Below are 19,177 nucleotides of genomic sequence, written 5' to 3' on the forward strand. Positions count from 1 at the left end.
TTTTTACCTATACCTTCAAATGACATCTTTTTCTAAGAGAAATCAATCGATGGTCCAATGATACTTACCGATAAGAAGAATGTTCTTCACCACCCACCAAATTTCTTGACCAATCGCAAAGCACCAGTTCCCCCCTCCCTTAAAAGACAAAAGAAAAATTACTTTTTTCGCGAAGATGCAAAAAACCTAACTCTTGACGTTCATCCGCGACACCCACTCTCTGGAAAAGTTCAAATGCGCAGGTGCGGATGACGTAAGATGCGCGCAACTTGCGATTGGCTGGAGCTGAAAAGGAGGTATATAACTCCAAGATTAAATGTTAGTCGATCTCATACCGATCTTTACATCAACAGACGACAGACCAAACTCTACGAATTTATTCTCTACTACCCTCTACAAACCGAAATCGAGGTAAGCTTGATTAATTACTTTAGTTACCTAAAAATAATTAAATATTTTCTTAGTTATTTATTTCTTGAAATATTGCTATGCAACTAATACGTGCTAAACTTTTAAAATGACATCATATTTCATTATGAATCAAAGGTACTATTTTCGTTTAACATAATAGCTGTATCTTAATATACTTCATAACCTTAAAATCTAAGGAAGAGTATATAGTTTATGCATATGTACGCTAAATGTATTGTCACTTATAAATAACGACATTTTTCTCTCGATTTTTCCTTCTTAAGACTGCAAATTCATGTCCAAACTCAAACAGGAGAATTGACATTTGTGGAAATAACATTAACATTCAAATCAAATTAGAACTACTGTCAAAGAATGTCAAATATATATTAATCAATTACGTATTTGTCATCTCACTGTCATGCGGATTTTCATTGTTAGCTTCTTTTAAGGGGACTCATACACCTGAAAACCCATAAGGTGTTCGAATAGGTGACTGTTTCAATAATTGGAATAACTTATTTATTTTAAAAGCAATTACTACCAACTTTTTGCAGCTGACTACATAATATAGCTGCTTTCTGAAATAGCGATCAGAAAGTTTGTGTTGCCACAAATATTTTTATAATTTAATCCGCTTTTTGACAACATTTTTCGTCATGTTTCCAACTTGCGCGCACAGTTTAAAACATTCTGTTTCATAATTTAATTCCATATTTAATATATAGCTTTTATAACATTTGGAAACGACTGTGAACCTAAAATTCTAAAATTTTCATGTTAAATTTTTATTTTATTTTGAGTTAAGTTTATAAAATGTATTTTATTAAAAACATTTTTAATGTTTTCGTCCATAAAATTTTTCAATATTGAAATATTCATTAGATTGTTGGTTCAGTTAGAAAGTAGCGCCCATATAAAGAATTCCATCAAATTTCAAGTATGTACCATTAGCCATTTTTAAAATATCATGCGCGCAAGGTGGAAACATGGCGAAATATTTTGTAACAAAGAGGATTAAATTACAAAAATATTTGTGGCAACACAAACTTTCTGGTTACTAGTTTCCAAAGCAGCTATATCATGTAGTAAGCTGTAAAACGTTGGAAGCATTTGCTTTAAAATAAATAAAAAATCTCAATTCTTGCAACAGTCATATATTCGAAGATCATGAGGGGTTTAAGGTGTATGAGTCCCCTTAAATCAAAATTTTCCTTTTAACTTACAGATAAGGTATTGACTTTTTAACGTAAATAATCGTGAGTTGATTCTAAACATTTAACATCGGCGTTTTTGCGCATAATGTAATTGTGACATAAGGTATTTCACCCGCCTTTTCAGTATGCCTTCGTGGTGTAGTGGTCAGCACACTCGGCGCGTATTCAAAAGGTCCTTGGTTGGAGTCCCGGCGAGGGCAATGCTCATTTCTTCAATTTCCTGATTCGAAAAACTACTAGTGTCTCTACCGTGACGCCCGAAGTAGAGAAGGTGGTGGATAATGATTCTCCACCACAGGATTTGGCGATTGGGTGACCTTATTCCCAATAGCCCTTTAAAAGGGGGAGTATATAAGGTATTTCTCCCGCCTTTTTAGCATGCCTTTGTGGTGTAGTGGTCAGCACGCTCCGCGCGTATTCGAGAGGTTCGTGGTTCGATAGTAGGAGAGAGCTTTGCCCATTTTTCATCTCTCCTGCTTCGAAATAACCTAATATCTCTATAGTGTAAATACTAATATCCCTAGATAGATAAGTATTTTCTGATTATTTCAGCATAAAGTTAATATTTTAACGTATAAAAGGATTTAAGCTCCAATTAAGAAAGTATAATTGACGTTAAAGAAGCATAATAGCCTCCTATGGGTCAAGTATAACGATGACGTAATTATTCTGGAAATTAACATGATTGATTATTTCACTACGGCTTTAATATTTATTATTTTTACATTAAGAGAAGCAGAGACAAGATTCGAAATGTACATTCATGTTAAAGGATGACTGACAAGATTTTTGTGATGCCAAAAGAACTGTGAAATGTGTATTATATGCATGTAAAACTAAATGTATTTATTGAATTTATAGAAATTAAGTTGTAGAGCCATTAGGTTATTTTCAAGCAGGAGACATAAAAAATTAGCATTACCTCGCCAGGACTCGAACCTGGAGTTCTCGAATACGTGCCAAGTGTGCTACCGTTACATCACGAAGGCATGCTGGAAGGAGGGAAAATATCTTTTCTTCGGTACGCCAATATGTCGTTTTTAATCTTGTTAACAAATACGTCAGAAATACACATCGTCACAGACCGCGAAAATTAACTTGACTAATAGTGCACAAGAAAAAAAAAGATATTTATGTAAGATTTTCTGACAGACACATGTAAAGGATATATATAGAAAGAGAGAGAGAGAATTAATAATAAAAATTAACTATTTTGTTAACTATTTTGGCATGACGCATAATTCTAGTAAAATATTTTTAAATTCTATCCATATTGAGTGAATCAAATAGCAAAAGAATAAGAAAAACCATCACTCAAAATATAACTACTGCACGAAAAATGAAAGAGAAATACTTAAACAAAAAATTTTGTAATAAAAACATGGGATCCTAAAACACCAAAAAACAGGCTTTTACATTTTTCATCACATCTTCATCAGGGGTTGGTGCCCCCAGATGTGTAGTAGACTTAATTTATATAGACCAGTTTATTACTATTACAATTTTTGAATTCCAGATCGCATCTAAAGTTAAAATTAAATTGGAATCAAAAGAAGCCAATTCTCCAAAAATATTAATATTTGCAACTGTGGATAAGAGGTCTAACATTGTGTCTAAACAAATCAAAATTAATATAAGAATTCATCAGTAGAATAAACCTGAAAAATCAAAATGCGAGACAAAATATATAAAAATTATAAAAGCATAAAAATATTAAAAAATTAATCTCCTTTTTCTGAAAACCTAATTTAGAACTCCATCAGAGGAAAATAAATCAGTTTCATAAAAATCGGTTAATATGTTTCGAATACATGTTTCGTTCTTCTGAATCAGATTCTGTCCTGCATCTTTTCAAAATTAATCTGTTTAATACTCGTCAGATTAAAGAACATTTTTGCTATACATCTTGCACTTTGTTGGTGCGTAATCTTTTTTTCTTTTTGCTTTCCTCATTTGTTGCTGACGGGCATTGTTGCTGGCTTCTGTGTGATGTGATGTTGGAGCCAGTTCGACCCTCCTCCTGGGTAGCGTCCATTGTCTCAAGATCTGAGCTAAGCTTTAAAATATTCTGCGAGTGGATATCAGTATTAATATGTAAACCAAATATTGTGTCTCCAGAATTTCTTAACCAATATTAAAATTGTGTTGAATTTAGCTACGTCTGTCTTCTAATCCGTCATTCCATTTGCAAATCAAAGCCTCTCCAAGTAATCATGACGTAGAGAAAATCTGATCTTCAACAGCTTCCATAATCTTTTGAAATCCTTGAAAGGTCGAAATTTGTAGAACCATAATCCTTGAAAGATCGAAATTTGGAGAACGTCGATATTCTCCAGTGAATATCTACATTCACATAGTTGCTTTTGTACGTCAGAAATATTTGATAAATACCTTTATTTCTAACTTATACCGAGCGCCGCCTGAGAAAACCACTGACCTGACTTTGTTGTAAAAGTCTTACAGTGTTAGTAGTCATCCTGGCAGAAGGGAAAATTTCCTCCGTGTAAAAATATACATATAAATATTACATGGGCATACAAGGCCTGTGTATAAGCATAGATATGTTGATTACAATCATTGTCTTGTACAAGTTACATATGATAGATACATAAAATCATGACAGCTATGTGTACATTTAGACATTATATGAATTCCTATTTACAATACTTTTACTAAGATAATCAAAATTAAACTTGTAATTCATTTACACATTGACTGGATTTTCAATATCATTTAAACTACTTTACAATATTATTTTTATCAAGTACATATAAACTGGATAGTAATATGCTTACATTACAATAGTTTTGCTCTTACAGTCCTGTTATTATTCTACGGGGTGAGCTATTTTCCTAGTGTTGATATTCAGTTGTAGTATTTTGAATTGCTATTAAAATTATGCTGCGAAGATACAGTTCTCAAGAGAGGGGGAGAATTTCTTAGTATCTTGCTGAGCAAAGCCTGATTACCTCCTCTATTTTAGTTTTCGTCTGCTTGTTGCCGCGGGTATTCTCTGCCCATTGCGGCCAGTATTCACTGCTTGGCATTTTTAAATGCAGTTTATTGGTTTGTGGGCAGTTGAAGAGGAAGTGATCTGCATCACCTACCGCACCACATTCACACAAATCTGATGCTCGTATGCCGAATCTCTTAAGGTAATGTGGGAAGGGACCATGGCCAGTGTAGAATTGAGTTTGTGCTTATACCGGCAAATGTCGTTATTTATCGTGCACTGATGGGGAATGTTGAATAAAAATATTTTTGTTACGTTTTTAAATCATAATTTGTTATTAAAACATAGTATGACATAAGTCAAAATAGGACAAAGCTTAACACTTTCGTATCGGTAGAGGCCAAAATCGGTTTCATTCAAACATCTGAAACACCCGTAGATAAGTATTTTTGAAAGAATGGATTTCTCTCCCCCATGCCAAATAGAATGCTACAGCGCTAATAATAGCGTAGGTAAGTAAAGCGACAACTTCTCTCTTGGGATCTTCATACGCTTTCACCACTGTGTTTAATTTCCCATTAGGACAGGATCGCAACTTGGGACATCAATAGCTAAGCAAAAGAGAAGGAAGGTGCATTCAAATAACAGAACCACTTTTAGTTGCTTCAAGAGAAAGATTGGCATGTTATTTAACAGCACCAAAAAGCAATCAGCCATGCGCTAACGTAATGGGAGAAAGCACCAGGTAGAAAAGATTTAGGCGTTCGGGCGACCTGCCGGTATCTGAAATGTGGGGCCTTTTTGGCGACTTCGATGTGAAAGAGCTAAGTAATAGCACACGTAAATAAACTGTTGAACTTAAACGTACAGTATATTCTAAATGTGAAAGAAAGTAACAATAGTAATAATCTTATTTTTTGCAACAACTGTATAACAAAGAGATGCCACTTGACCTCAATCGTGCGTGACCTCATATGTGCTTCCCAGAAAAATAGCTTATTTGCGTCTAAGAGCCAGTTGCTTTACTTCATTTATCAATTTAAAAATTCTTAAAAGGGCAAAAGAAAGTGTTAGTTAGTTATTTAAAAAATTAGAATTTACAAGATAAACAGAATTAATTCGTTTTGTGTCTCATCATCAGAACCGCCCTGCTTAAGGCATGGTCCAATCTGAATTTGACTTTAAGTCCTGTGACTTTTACGATGTACTTGTTTCTCCTGCTGTATTGAACGCTCACGTAGCTTGCTCGTTGTATGTAAGATATCAGCCGCACCTACTCAATTATTTACGACGGCAAATTATTGCTTAAATGATATTAATTCAGCATACTGTTTAAGAATTTTGAACTGTTAGGAAAGAGTGATTTTCTTGACTTGTCACTTGTGTTTTTCTAAGCTTTTCGTCTCCAGGACGCAGTATACAAGACAGTGTGCCTTTGATTTAATTTAAAAACTAAAATGAGAGCCCAAGGGCCATGATAATTACTGGTAATAACTCTTAAGAAGTAGACGCCAGATGTGTGACTGACGATCCAGATCCAGACCTCAATTGTGGCTGGACAAAGGATTTGGCGTTTTTGTCAGTCTTCTTGGCTTCCCGTTTCGATCTCCACCACAGTATTTCTGTGCTTGTCGACATAACTGGTGACGGTCCAAATGTATTAGAATATAACCAAATATTCACCTGATGTATTTTATATGTGTTAACGAGTGACATCATTTTGAGTCATCATCATCATCATCATCATACGTCATTTTGGTTTTGGCGACAATTTTCAAACTCGCCCCATGGCCGTACCGTATACTAGTAGTTTACCAAATTTCATATACATAAAGAATTTAGTAGTAAAGATGTGCTCAAAAAATAGGAAAACTGCACAGCTTAAATCTCATGTTTGTTGCCCTAAATACGAAGTGCTTGTGTTAGTGCAAACAGTAACATTTTCACATAACAGTAAATTTTACAGAGATCTATTTCTGATATGGCTCTAAAACAATTATCAGATTTTTTAAATCCTTTCAATATTGAAAAACAAAAATTCTTTTGAAAGTTAAATTTAATTTTATAAAAGCAAAGTAGTCTTATGTATGTACAGACCGAACTTGTGTCTGGACACCTTTCAAATCATAAAGTGCAATACGCGCATAAATATTTTTACTCAAATCCCTGGCCAAAACCGGCCATAATTTCTCCTTACTGACAATTCTCCAACAAACCCAAAAACGTAGGGTGATAATTTTTTAAGCTTCCGCGAATATTCTAAACTAATTATGATTTAAGATCTGATTTCAAGCTTCCTGATATTTCTTAATTTTAAAATTCCACCTTTTATATATAATTGTCCATTAAGTAATTAAATATCGAAATATCTTTTCTTGAGACAGATAATTAGCTGTGTATACTTCAGAATTCTTTTGTTTTAATTATTTTTAAAAGTATCTTTACCTAACAGTATTTAAGTTCGATTTGTGTATAAATTACTAGCGAATTATCACCTTAATTACAGTTAATTACACACAATCAGAGATCTAAAAATTCAACAAATTGTATTACCCTACCATTGGCCGAGTGATTAAAACTGCTGTATGCTGGTAATTTGACTTAGATTCGAACCCAGGCGAAGGGGCTAGTTGCAGAGCTGGTTTTCCCTTTGCGTAACATAAATACGAACTAGTTTCCTTTAGAAACTTTTTCCACAAAGACATCTCTCTCCTTAGGCACATACCCTCATATGCTTTTTCATATTGATTATAACCTTACCTAATCTAATCAATATACTTTTATTGTCCATTAATTAATTATTAATAATTAATTACTATTTAATGCGAGAATATGCAATTGAAAAGTAGTATTCTTTTCGATCATATTTTTTATGTTTACATCACCTGCTTTGTAATTTATAATTATCAAAATTCAAAGGTTTTCCAGCCCAGCAGCGACCGAGCGATAAAATCGCTGATGATGATGTCGTGTCTATGACAAAGTGCAATTATATAGGTTCGAAGCTGTCAAAGACAGCTTTTGCAACCTCGGCAGCTCTATCAGTATAAAGTAGGTCCACTGGGTCTTCAATGCCGATGTTAAACAGTCTGGCCTGGATTGCTGGGCAGCTGAAGATTTGATGGCGAGACAGTAGGATGTCATCTGGGCAATGAGGACAAATATTGGAGTAACTACGCTGTCCGCCTGCAGAAATCCTCATCCCTTTTAAGTGATTTGTCCTACGTCTAGTTATGATAGTCGATATGGCTCTGTCACAGTTCAATTCCGGGATAGAGTTTCCTTTAACTTGACCGATTAGTCTTTGACTGGCAACTGCATTGGCATCAACGAGGGTTAGGCAGTTAAGATGGCTGAGGAAAATCACGGATGCCTTTGCAAGCTCATCGGCCTTCTCATTACCAAAAATATTTACATGAGCCGGTATCCATTGTAAGATGCAGGATCTTTGGGCAGCAATGATTTTGTTTGTGAGCTCAAGGTAAAATCGCTGAACACTGATAGTTCGACCCAGATTAAAATTTTGGCGAATGGGATAACTGCGCTGTATATTTGTATTTTTCTGTATATATAACGGAAATACAGGCAGTTTTCTTGTAACGTTCATTAGAGAAGGCATCCATACCTTTAGGCAGGTAGTTCTTGAATGCTGTGCTGTAATTTAAATAATTCTAATTCTAAACGAATCCTTTCAAACAAGAACCTTCTTGTTTCCTCCACTAATTTTCGATTACGAGGCACACATTCATCCACAAAGAATAAGTTAACAAGCTTTTAAACTCTCTTTAAGTGTTCTTAATTTGCATAACTTCAATAAATGGGAAAACATGATAGTATTTGCGTTAATTTTAATTATAATTAAAACATAAAATTACTATAACAATATTCTTTAGAAATTCTTTTGTCCGAAATGCCTTTTAACAAATTTTCAGATATAACTAAACGTTCTTTGCGTTTTCTATGACCCCCTTCAGAGCAATAATTTTTGATTGAATAATGTAGGAGGTCTTCTTCATTTGGAAGGTTTAGCGGAGCGGATCTTTCTCTAAGCCAGTATGGGTTTTGTTTTCTATTTGAAGTGGACAAATATTTATTTGAGTTTCCGTTCGTCGAACCGAAAAATCCCTAAATACAACATAGGGGAAAATTAAAGCTAAAATTGCATATTTTCGTGCTGTAATTATTATTTAAATTTCTTGCGAAACGATATATGATTTTAACAATTTATAAAAAGTTTCCCAAGATTAAATGTTTTAGACTCTTTACATTTAAACGTATTATTTTTCTCTCCATAAAACAAACAAGCTACATATTTTTGAATATTCGTAATATTCCTCCTCTTTCACATAAATCATTTAAGTGTTTTATACTATTTTAAGGAGTATCGATAACTCGATATACCGATTTTTATGACTTTTTCGATATATATCGATAATTCCATATACATTTTTAAACATGTCTCCGTGGGTAAACCTGATTAATACACTCAACACTCACATAAGAAGGAAATAGTGCTATGACTTATATTTGGCACAGATAAATCAGCATAAAATTATTAATAAATTAAACGCCTGTCAATGTATCATGCACGATACTCTTCACTTCCACCTGTGAGCCCCATATGAAATCTGATACCACAAAAAAATGCCACCGACGGCTTGCAGTATCATATTTAATACCCTAAAATGAAAAATCGTACATGGAATTTTAAATACGCATAAATGACGCGATATTACCGTGAAACTTAACAAGATGGAATATCTTACGAGTATGATTTATTATTTTATGCTACATGTTAAAAAACCGTAGTGCCTTATGATGAGCGTTCAAAGCCTAGTAATGCAACTTTGGCGAACAACTGGCTTAGAATTTCGTATATGAGCAGACCAATGGGATATAAGTCTTATTAATATTTACATACTTAAGATTTATACTGCTTTAGTGTGTGCAAATAATTTTAAAATGTAATTTTAAACCTTATCACTAGTATTGGACACGAAAGTGTTTTTGTTTTAAATATTAAAATTTTCTCTTTTTATTAAAAAAGAATAATATCTTATATATATGCGGCTTCAGTGTTTGTCGGTTTGTGTAAATTGTTTAATTACCCGTGCAGTGCAGCGCGTGATGAATATTATGAGAAAGCTAAGCCGGAAAAATTAAAAATACAAGAGCACGTGCATTTAACATTTAATAAATAAATTTAACATCTAGATAAAATACAATTCGGAAATATGCAACCGGCAAAAACCGGCAACGATGAAAAAACAAATAAAATGAAACAAATAAATATCTTTATTATATGCGGCTTAAGTGTCTATTTGTCACCGATAGTTTATTGATTGCTTGCGTAACTGTATTATCCTTATCCAATGGAAGTTGCCACGGCACAGGTTTGCCGTTTCAATTGAGACGTAGACAATTTCCTGTCAAACTTGCCTTTGCTATGAGCTTCGATAAATCTCAGGGTCAAACGCGTAAGCGTGTTTGCATTTTTTTACCTGAGCCTGCATTTGAACACGGTCAACTTTATGTTGTCTGTTCAAGATTTCGAGAAAAAACGGACGTCAAATTAAAAATAATGCATGGTCCTCTGCAAGGCGAGCTTCAAAATGATGGAAAGGTCTACACAAGAAATGTTGTGTACAAAGAGATCTTTGACATGTGAATTAACATTTTATTATTTAAATCACCTTTATTTATTGAGCTAACGGTGCACTGTAAAAAAAAAATCTGTAAAGTTACTAAGAAAAGTCGTGGAAACTGGGATGCCATGGATTATTTGAGTAATCAAAACAGGAATTTTCTTAATAACTTTACAGAGATTATACCTGTAATGGTTACAGATGTTTGACATGTAATGTTACAGGAAGTTATTCTGTAGGCATAACAAAGTTTTTGTATGTTGATTACCGAAGCATATGCCTGTAAAGGTTACAGATCTTTGATCTGTAATGTTACAGGAAATTATCGTGTAAGTATAACATGTTTTTCATATGTGATTTCCAATGTAAACATCTGTAAAGATTACAGGAAATAATAGTGTAAGTAGATCGTAATTTTTGAATGTGAATTACTAAAGGGAATATTTGTAGATTACTAGTGTTCTGCTTGTAAGGTTATTACAAGTGATTATGTAAGAACATGTATTTTCATGTGAAATTTTAAAGGATATATATGTAAAAATTACAGATAATTTACTTAAAAGTTCTTCCAAATAATTATGCATATAGAACATATTTGTCTTATACAAAATACAAAAATGATGTATTCCTAAATATTAAATATTTTGATTGTAATATTACTATAAATAATTACACATGTAGAACATATGTTTTATGTGAAATGTCTACAGCTACTGCTTGTAACAAAATATGCTGCATTTATTTATTTGTGGGGAAAGGGAAGTTATGTAACTTTAAATATTAAGTTTTTTTTTTTAAGGAAAAATACCTTAGATTTTCTAAAAAATATACAACGTTTTCTTTCAAAATATTCCCAATGTTAAAAAGAAGCTCAAATTTTATGTTTTTCTTACATCTGCATTACTTTCCTTTATTGAATTTTAAGACATCTCAAAGTTACATATGCATCACGAAATAGCTGGAAAAAAAACTTGTGTATTAGAATTAATGGTTTTTTGGCAATAAATTAGTAATGTTCTAGAATTCCCCCGCTGAACACTGGTAGTTCGGTCCGAGGTTCAAATCCCGCGAATGGGCTGGTAGTATGGGTATTATCATGGTTTTCTCCATGTGTAACATGTATATAAGTCAGTTTCCCTTCGAAAGTCCTCCACAAAGGCATTTCTCCACTTAGGCAGATAGTCCTAGTGTGCTTTGCCATACTTAAGTAAACTAAACCAAATCATTCTCCTTATACCCAACAGTGTAATCTAAAGAGACTGCAATTGGATATGATTACAGTAAAAAAATATTTTAATGAAATTGTTTCAATAAACAATTCTAAATATTTTTTCAAATTCTAAAAAAAATTACTTATGTAACTCAACAATGAACTTAAATTCAGTTATCACAAGTTATCCAAAATTATTTTCATGCTTAATTGCATTATACATTTTAATTACAACATATAATTCTTTTAGGCATAAATGCTTTTCAATCTCTTCTGCTACTGACCATTAATTGAAATAATAGATTAATTAATCGGACAGTTGTATAGGTATTTTCCCAGATTAAAACTTTATTAATAAATTACATTCTTCTCATTGAATACAAAATTGAAGAATTAGTTAGTCCTAAATTTAATTTTTCAAGTAATCCTTCTACTAAAACATTTATTGCCTACAGGCAGCCAGACAGTAAGCTGAACACTAGCATTTGGCTCTAGATTTAAATCCTAGAGAATGGGCTGCCTGTGTAAATGTTTGTGTAACATGAAGTTTTCCTTAAAATATTCCTTTCCTTGGACAGATGGCCCTCTCTTGCTTTGTCATATTTCAAATAATCAATTCAAGCATTTAATGTAGGTATGACTTCACAACTTCGTCCCAAATTCTAACTGAAAAATTGAACAGAATCCCCTGATACTGTGTCTATAATGCATGATGAATATAGAATGATCTTAAAAATTTAAGGAAGAATTCAGCATTAATAATTGATATGATAGTAGTAATAAACTAAAAAATTTTTAATGAAAAATTGATAATGCATAATGGCTCCTTAAAATTTTAATTTTCTATCCTACTATTAATGGAACTAATTTATCACTATAATCAAAATGACTCAGATTTTCTTTCTTTAACTGATGTCAAAAATACGATGATTATTTCAAAATTCCTGTGGATGATTTAATTGTTCTCAAAATTTTCTATTCATTTATTAAATGGTTCAGATTAATGTTTTTGTTATCATTATTTCAAACGACTTTTTAAATCTTGGGGAAAAATGTTTAAATCTTCATTCAACAAAATTATATTTTTAGATAGATTTTTATGGAATAAAAAATTCTGTAAGATAATATTCATTCACACAAGATATTAACTTAGTATTTGCTCATTACTTTACAAGTATTCGATGAAGCCTTTTAGTGTAACATACAGGTTACATAAGGAACCATTTCATTTTAACGTAATATTCCATAATCATATATTTTATTTCAAAAAATATCATATTTTGAAAATATTGGATATTGCAATGGATTTCGACTCTTTATTCCAATACACAGAATATAGAAACAAAAATAGGTTTATTTTTATTTGAAAACTATCCAAAAGGAAAATAAAATAAAAAATAGGTAAAATTTATATTATTGTTATTTTTAATTAACTAGTTGTGAAGGTGCAGTCCTCTTCTTCTTAGGGTTCAAAGCATGGCTCCTAAATAAAGAAAAAATCACATTCGTTAGAAGTACATAACATATTCTAAATTTGTTATGTGACATTTTAATTTAGAATCTCTTCATAATAATTGCATGCACTTGCACATATTCCAAATGATTTAAATCTTTTTTTAAATTAAATAATTAAATTGCAAACAAGATTCCTTTTGGTCCTTTCATGAAATCATAAATTGCATGTATCATCCATTTTTGAAGCAAAAACAGTACAAATTTAAATAATTCATTTTGCAGAAAATAATTTGAGGTTTATTAGATATTTACTATATTTATTTGTAATATAAAATAAATCTGTAAAGTAGTTTTAATAATGATCAGATTTTTTTTAAGATTAATTTCTCTAGAAATTGAAATGTATTAAGGTAGCACTTCTCAATCTGTGGATCATACAGCTTGCCCTCATGGTCCTCCGAAGTTTCCAAAGGAGACAAAAAAATTTAGTTGAAAAATCTCAGAGTTTAAAAAGTTACATATGACAATCATCTATCACCTTTTCTCGTAAGATAGACATTTTATGAAATTTATTATTGGTTACCCTACTTACAGACTTCCCACTCAGTCTTAGCAGTAAAAGATGGATTTAAAGCACTATAACTGTGGTACTTACCACCATATATCCAAATATACTATCATATATCCACTAAGACTGTGGTCTTACCATCATATATCCAAATATAGAAGAGCCATGCAAGAATTACAAATCATCCTTCTCATTAATAATCTTGAAATATTAGAAATATAACTTTTCTTCAATGGACTTAATTATGAAATATAACGGATTTTAATTATATATTAAAATATAAGTGTACTAGTAGTAATATATGCTAAAAAATTGCTTTCGAAGGGAACAGCAGCAAGGTGATTCACAAATTATGATAATTCACATAATCTCTATTCGAAAAAAGTTTGAGAAACGCTGAAACAGGAGAATAATTAAATTATGATTAATACTGGTAATTTCAGCCATATGCTTTAAGCTTGATGATCAACATTAAAAAATTCTCAGAAAGTGTTAGATCAAAAACTACTTTTCCACATAATATGAATTTATACGTAACCGCATTTAATACTTAGCTCACTGGCAAAATATACAAAATTTTGAAATGCAAGTATATATATATATAAGGCCAATAATATAGTTATCAACAATTAATGCATGAACTTCAATACTTACACAATTAACAAACACATGAACAATGATGTTACATGCATTCATCCTCTGAATTAACTAGTCAGTTTGGGTATTTTCTATCTTAGATGTCGCAAAAATTGATCGTGGATTTAATATTTTAAATGTTCCTCTCATAGACATTTTAATACTTGTATTTTTTACATAGAGTGTCATCTTTAGTTTTACAGATATTCATTTGTTCACTTATTACGGTTAAGTTTTACAGACAGAACAGATGATACCTGATTACATTAAGTGGTATTTAAGACAAACTTACTTACTAGTACTTAACACAGTTGCTAGAAAAATATTACATAGTGAAAGACAGGGTACAAAGTCAGAATCTGAAAACTTATTGACTTACACTAAGCTATTTAATGCATGAAATATTTATGATTAGATAATATCTTTTACATCATCAATATCTAACAGTGATATGATATACTTTAAGTATACAGTAAAACCACTCTATAACTTTTCCATAATTTTGTACAATTTTGATATTTAATGGAGGTGGTTACTTCACAAAGCATGATTCTCAGTGATAATTAATATCAATGTTTGTATCACCAGAATACTTGACATAATCACTTAAAGAGGTATAGTTGCTAAGGAAGGTTTTTCTATACTTCAAACAATGGTTTACATATTTTAAAAAGTATATTTTTCTGACACTGTTATTTAAAAAGTGTATAACTCCTTCTACTCTTAAGCATAAAAATTTGAAATTTTTATGCTTAAGAGTCATTCATTTAGTTGTAACTTACAGGAAGATATCTTAAATGCCTAAAATGTTTTAATTTATGAAAAACAGCAGTTAGAGTATATTGAAGGGTGCTCCCTGTATTATCAAGGGAGCGCAAGTTTGTGCAATTCTCTGATGTTTTCTTAAGTGAAAATAGGTCGATGTGTATATGGATAAAGTCAAGGGAGTGCGCGATGCCAAGTTTGTACAATTCACAGATTTTTTTTTAAGTGAAAATAGGTCGATGTGTACATGGATACCGAGTATATGCAATCTGTTTTCGTGTAGCGGCGGTTTTGGCACACAAATCGTCGCTACACAAGCCAAAATAACATGGTCAAAGAATTGCACAAACTCGGTATCCATGTACTGCCAAAAATCGCCAAATTTTGCCAAGGGGCACCCATAAATATGCTTTTACCAAAACAAGCTTTAAGGCATACTGTCAATTACATTTTAAATTCCAGTGATTTTTCAACACTAGTTCAAATACTCTAAGCATATGTTTGCATAAGTTACATAACTTTTGCATCAGCAAAATTTATAACTTAGCAAATATGAACTATGAAAAAAAAATATTTGAGCTTACCTTGACCCTTGGATTTACTAAATCTATGACACTTTTAACGCCAAAGAAATTCGATGACCGAAAATACGCGATGATTTATTTAATCTGGTTTTAAAATGGGTCATTTTAAGTTTGGCTATATCAACAACATATTACTCAGTATTGTTGGATAGTGAATTTGTAATTCTTTTTCATTCTTGAAATATATACACATGACAGAATTGGAATAAAAATTTTAGGTTTTTCAGATGAACTCATAGATTGAACTAATTTGTTGAATTTTATCAAGTAGTTCTTAAAAATACAACCAACGATTAATTAAAACCAACTGCAATTCAAATGGATACTCTTTGTCAAAAAGGAGCAGTAGAACTTATTTTAAACATTCAGCAATAAATAATTTTCTGAATATATTTTTTAGCGTAACGGCAGTTTCAAACATAATAAAGAGAACAACATTCATTCTAATGAGGATAATTTTGAAAATAATTCACATTAAAATATATCTGAAAGAGATTTTTAAATGAAAAGATGACACAAAATAATTATTTTCAAAAAATACATGTTATCTCAGATATAGAAGAAATTTGGCATTGAGCTGAGTATTGAAATTAATATATGCAACTGACGTATCATTACTAATATTTCCATGATTTGATATTGAATGCTATAACTATTAAATATTAGCAAATGCATTTTATAATGAACTTTGCACCAAAATTTATAGTAAATTTATATGTAAATTTACATTGTAAGTACTAGAATGAATGTTGTACCATTTTATTAATATTTTACTTTTCAACAAGCATAAAGGAAAAAATAGAATTTTTTTTTCTTTAATGTTCCTAGTATGTTACATCATAGTTAAAAATATGTCAAAGTCACGGCATTTCGATTGCCTTTTGTAAATGTTGGTTATAATGTAACTTAATAGATGCTTTATAAGTTGGTAAAGACTGTCCTGGATTAAAACTATCTTTAACACAAAAAATAATATACATTGAATACTTTTACAAATATGTAATTGCTATCCGACTATATAATCTTTTAAGGCGAACTTGTCGCATGTATTAATGAAATGATATTCCATTTTTAATGTATGATAAGTTATTTTGTCGAATTTTTTAAATATATTACATTTATTTTTTCTTTTTCGTTGAGATTAATAATAACATACATAGTGTAATAATGCTCTGAAAAATATTCTAAAGCAGTTCATGCTGGGATTAATGATAACATGTATGGAATAATAATGCTACATCTGTCAACAAAATGAAAAATATGAATATTCTAACGCGATATGTTTTAAAAGATAACATAAATATTTAACATGAGAAATTATTAGACTATAGATAGAACATTAATATTAAGCTTATTTGTTTTTAAACTAACATATTAACAAATTTGTTTCTGTTTATAAATATGAGCAGTTTAACTGCAGACACCTGCAGATGTAACGAATAAAAGTTGTTATTTTACTAAATGGAACACAAGCTCTGTGATTTGAACTCTAACAATAATTCAACACAGGTTTATTTAGGAGCATTAGAATTATAAGCTAAACATTAAAAGAATTTAATTATAGATAGTGTAAAGAACATAACAAATACATTACATAAAATTAGTAAAATACACGTCAAACACTATTTCGAACTTACCTCGACCATAGCAAAAATAATGGCTAACATGGCGACTATCGTTGAACTCTCCCGCTAAGACGCTGTTTTTCCACCTTCTTCCTGATTGGTTCTTCTCTCTCAGCCGTTTTAAGCCACGTAATCACACGCTACGGACAAAATCCAAGCAAAACTTCTTGAAAAACTCCTGTAGAGTTTACAGTTTCGTTTGGTTCTGTGTTCGTTACAGGTATTTCCTTCGTAATTGTTCGCATTTCTGTAACTATACAAGACTTTTGTCTGTAAACTTCGAGGTTTTTTTTTACAGTGTGGCTCTTAAGAAATGTACCGCCAGTTGTTTCCTTCATTGCACTCTACTTTAAGGAATTAGGCAAGTAGAAGGGGAAACCCCGTGGGGCAGTAAGCAAAGGGGCGTCCTCTCCGCCTGCCCTGGGTAATTCAGTTTGAATTAGCAGATACCTTTGCACAAATCATTTTAATTAGAATTTATAATATCTAAAACAGCGGTCATTTTTTATGACCGCCGGGCTTTCTAGTATATAATAATCTAAGTATTTTGATAAAAAAACAGATTGTATAGGGATTATTTTTACATGTTAAGCTTAAAATTGCAAAATACACGGGGGTACAGGATGACATTCAGCTGTCCAAAGCAAAGATCGCAGGCCCGTAGAGAAACTTTATTCTTCCGACGCCGGAAATGAAGGAGTTAAGAGAATATATGCAATTAAAAATTTTAAATCCTACCTTTTCTTATGATTTGATGATTATAAGTCTCTTCAACACTGAACTGCTTAGCTATCATTTCATCTTTAACGATTTGCAGTGGATTAAACAGTTATTAACCTAAAGCAGCAATTTGCCCAGAACGGCTATTAATTTTGTTTTGGCATTTGGTTCACTTTAAACAGGGTTTCATTTTTTAAATTGTTGCCACCCAATGTTAAAGCCCTGTATAAATTTAAGTAAATTAAATAATAAAGAATCGGCATGAATGTTTCTCGCACTGTGAAAAAACAACGGTACTTAGAGACCTCAAATTATGAATAACGTGATCCTCCACTCGAATATGGGCACCTAGTAGCCTAAATTTGGAAAATGGAAAATTTGTTTTAGTATCTATTTTATATTTTGTAACCTTTAACGAATTTTTTTATGAACAAACTCAACAATTTCAAAGCGAGCAATGGCAACACTATATGGGAAATAAAAAGAAATTTTTTTATCTCTAGCACTCGAGATTGTGAATTGGAAATTCTAAAGATATGCTCCTTCTAAATTATTTTGCGATATTGTTGTTAAATTGAATTTTATGGTTTAAGTGCCACGAACATGATATAAATTTGGCTCGTGAGCAAGACACATGGCAAGAATACGATAGCAATTTGAAATTTGTTGTATTATCTGTTTCATATTTTGTAAATCATTTATGAGTTTTTGATTAAGAAACACAACGATTTCAAAGCGAACAATGACAACACTGTATGGGGAAGAAAGCATTTTATCTCTAGCGCTCGAGACTGTGTATCCGAAATTCTAAAGTTATGCTCCTTTTAAACTATTTAAGATATTGCTGTTGAATTCAATTGCATGGTTTAAGAGAGAAGAACATAAAATTTAATGAATAAAAGCACCACGCAATGCTTTAAAAAAAACGCCCCTTTGGGCGTAATATGAAAGCTGAAAGCTTTCAGATTTATTTTATTTTTATTTACATTTATTTTTCTTCTAAATAGATTGGAATTCTTATAATTGACGGTACTGAATATTAATAACAAATGCCACTGAAAGTACATTATGGAGCGAAATCAACCCACTGATCTATGAAAAATAACTTTCTGCTAGTTGTAAGGTGGAGTAAAAAAATTGAAAAAAATCACATATTCCATTTTAAGTACAGGAATATGTTTTCACAATTGCGAATGTATTCTGATACATCATGTTCTAGAATCATTAAGTTCACGTGAAGAAAGGAGCGAGAAAAACAAGCAAAGCAATCCACCAGGATTCGAACTCCTTAACCCCGTAATGCTAGCCGGATGTGCTTCCAGTTACGCCACAAAGTCATGGTGAGCTATAAAGAATTGATTTTCTTTTAACCAGAAATTAGGTGTTTT

At 31.5% G+C, this 19,177-nt stretch overlaps 1 protein-coding gene across 1 annotated transcript in view; it reads left to right on the forward strand.

The window, feature by feature from the left end:
* Positions 1-291: 291 nt before the first annotated feature.
* The window catches only part of sNPF (short neuropeptide F precursor), a 219,965-nt gene continuing 201,079 nt past the window's right edge, over positions 292-19,177 (forward strand). Inside the window, exon 1 of the mRNA XM_085822694.1 lies at positions 292-411. The gene's annotated coding sequence lies outside the window, so the exon portion shown is untranslated. The remainder of the gene's footprint in view (positions 412-19,177) is intronic.

The sequence above is a fragment of the Stegodyphus dumicola genome, chromosome 8 (assembly GCF_044657685.1).
Source record: "Stegodyphus dumicola isolate Sdum_Otavi_A_Nest chromosome 8, ASM4465768v1".
Classification (NCBI taxonomy): Eukaryota; Metazoa; Arthropoda; class Arachnida; order Araneae; family Eresidae; genus Stegodyphus; species Stegodyphus dumicola.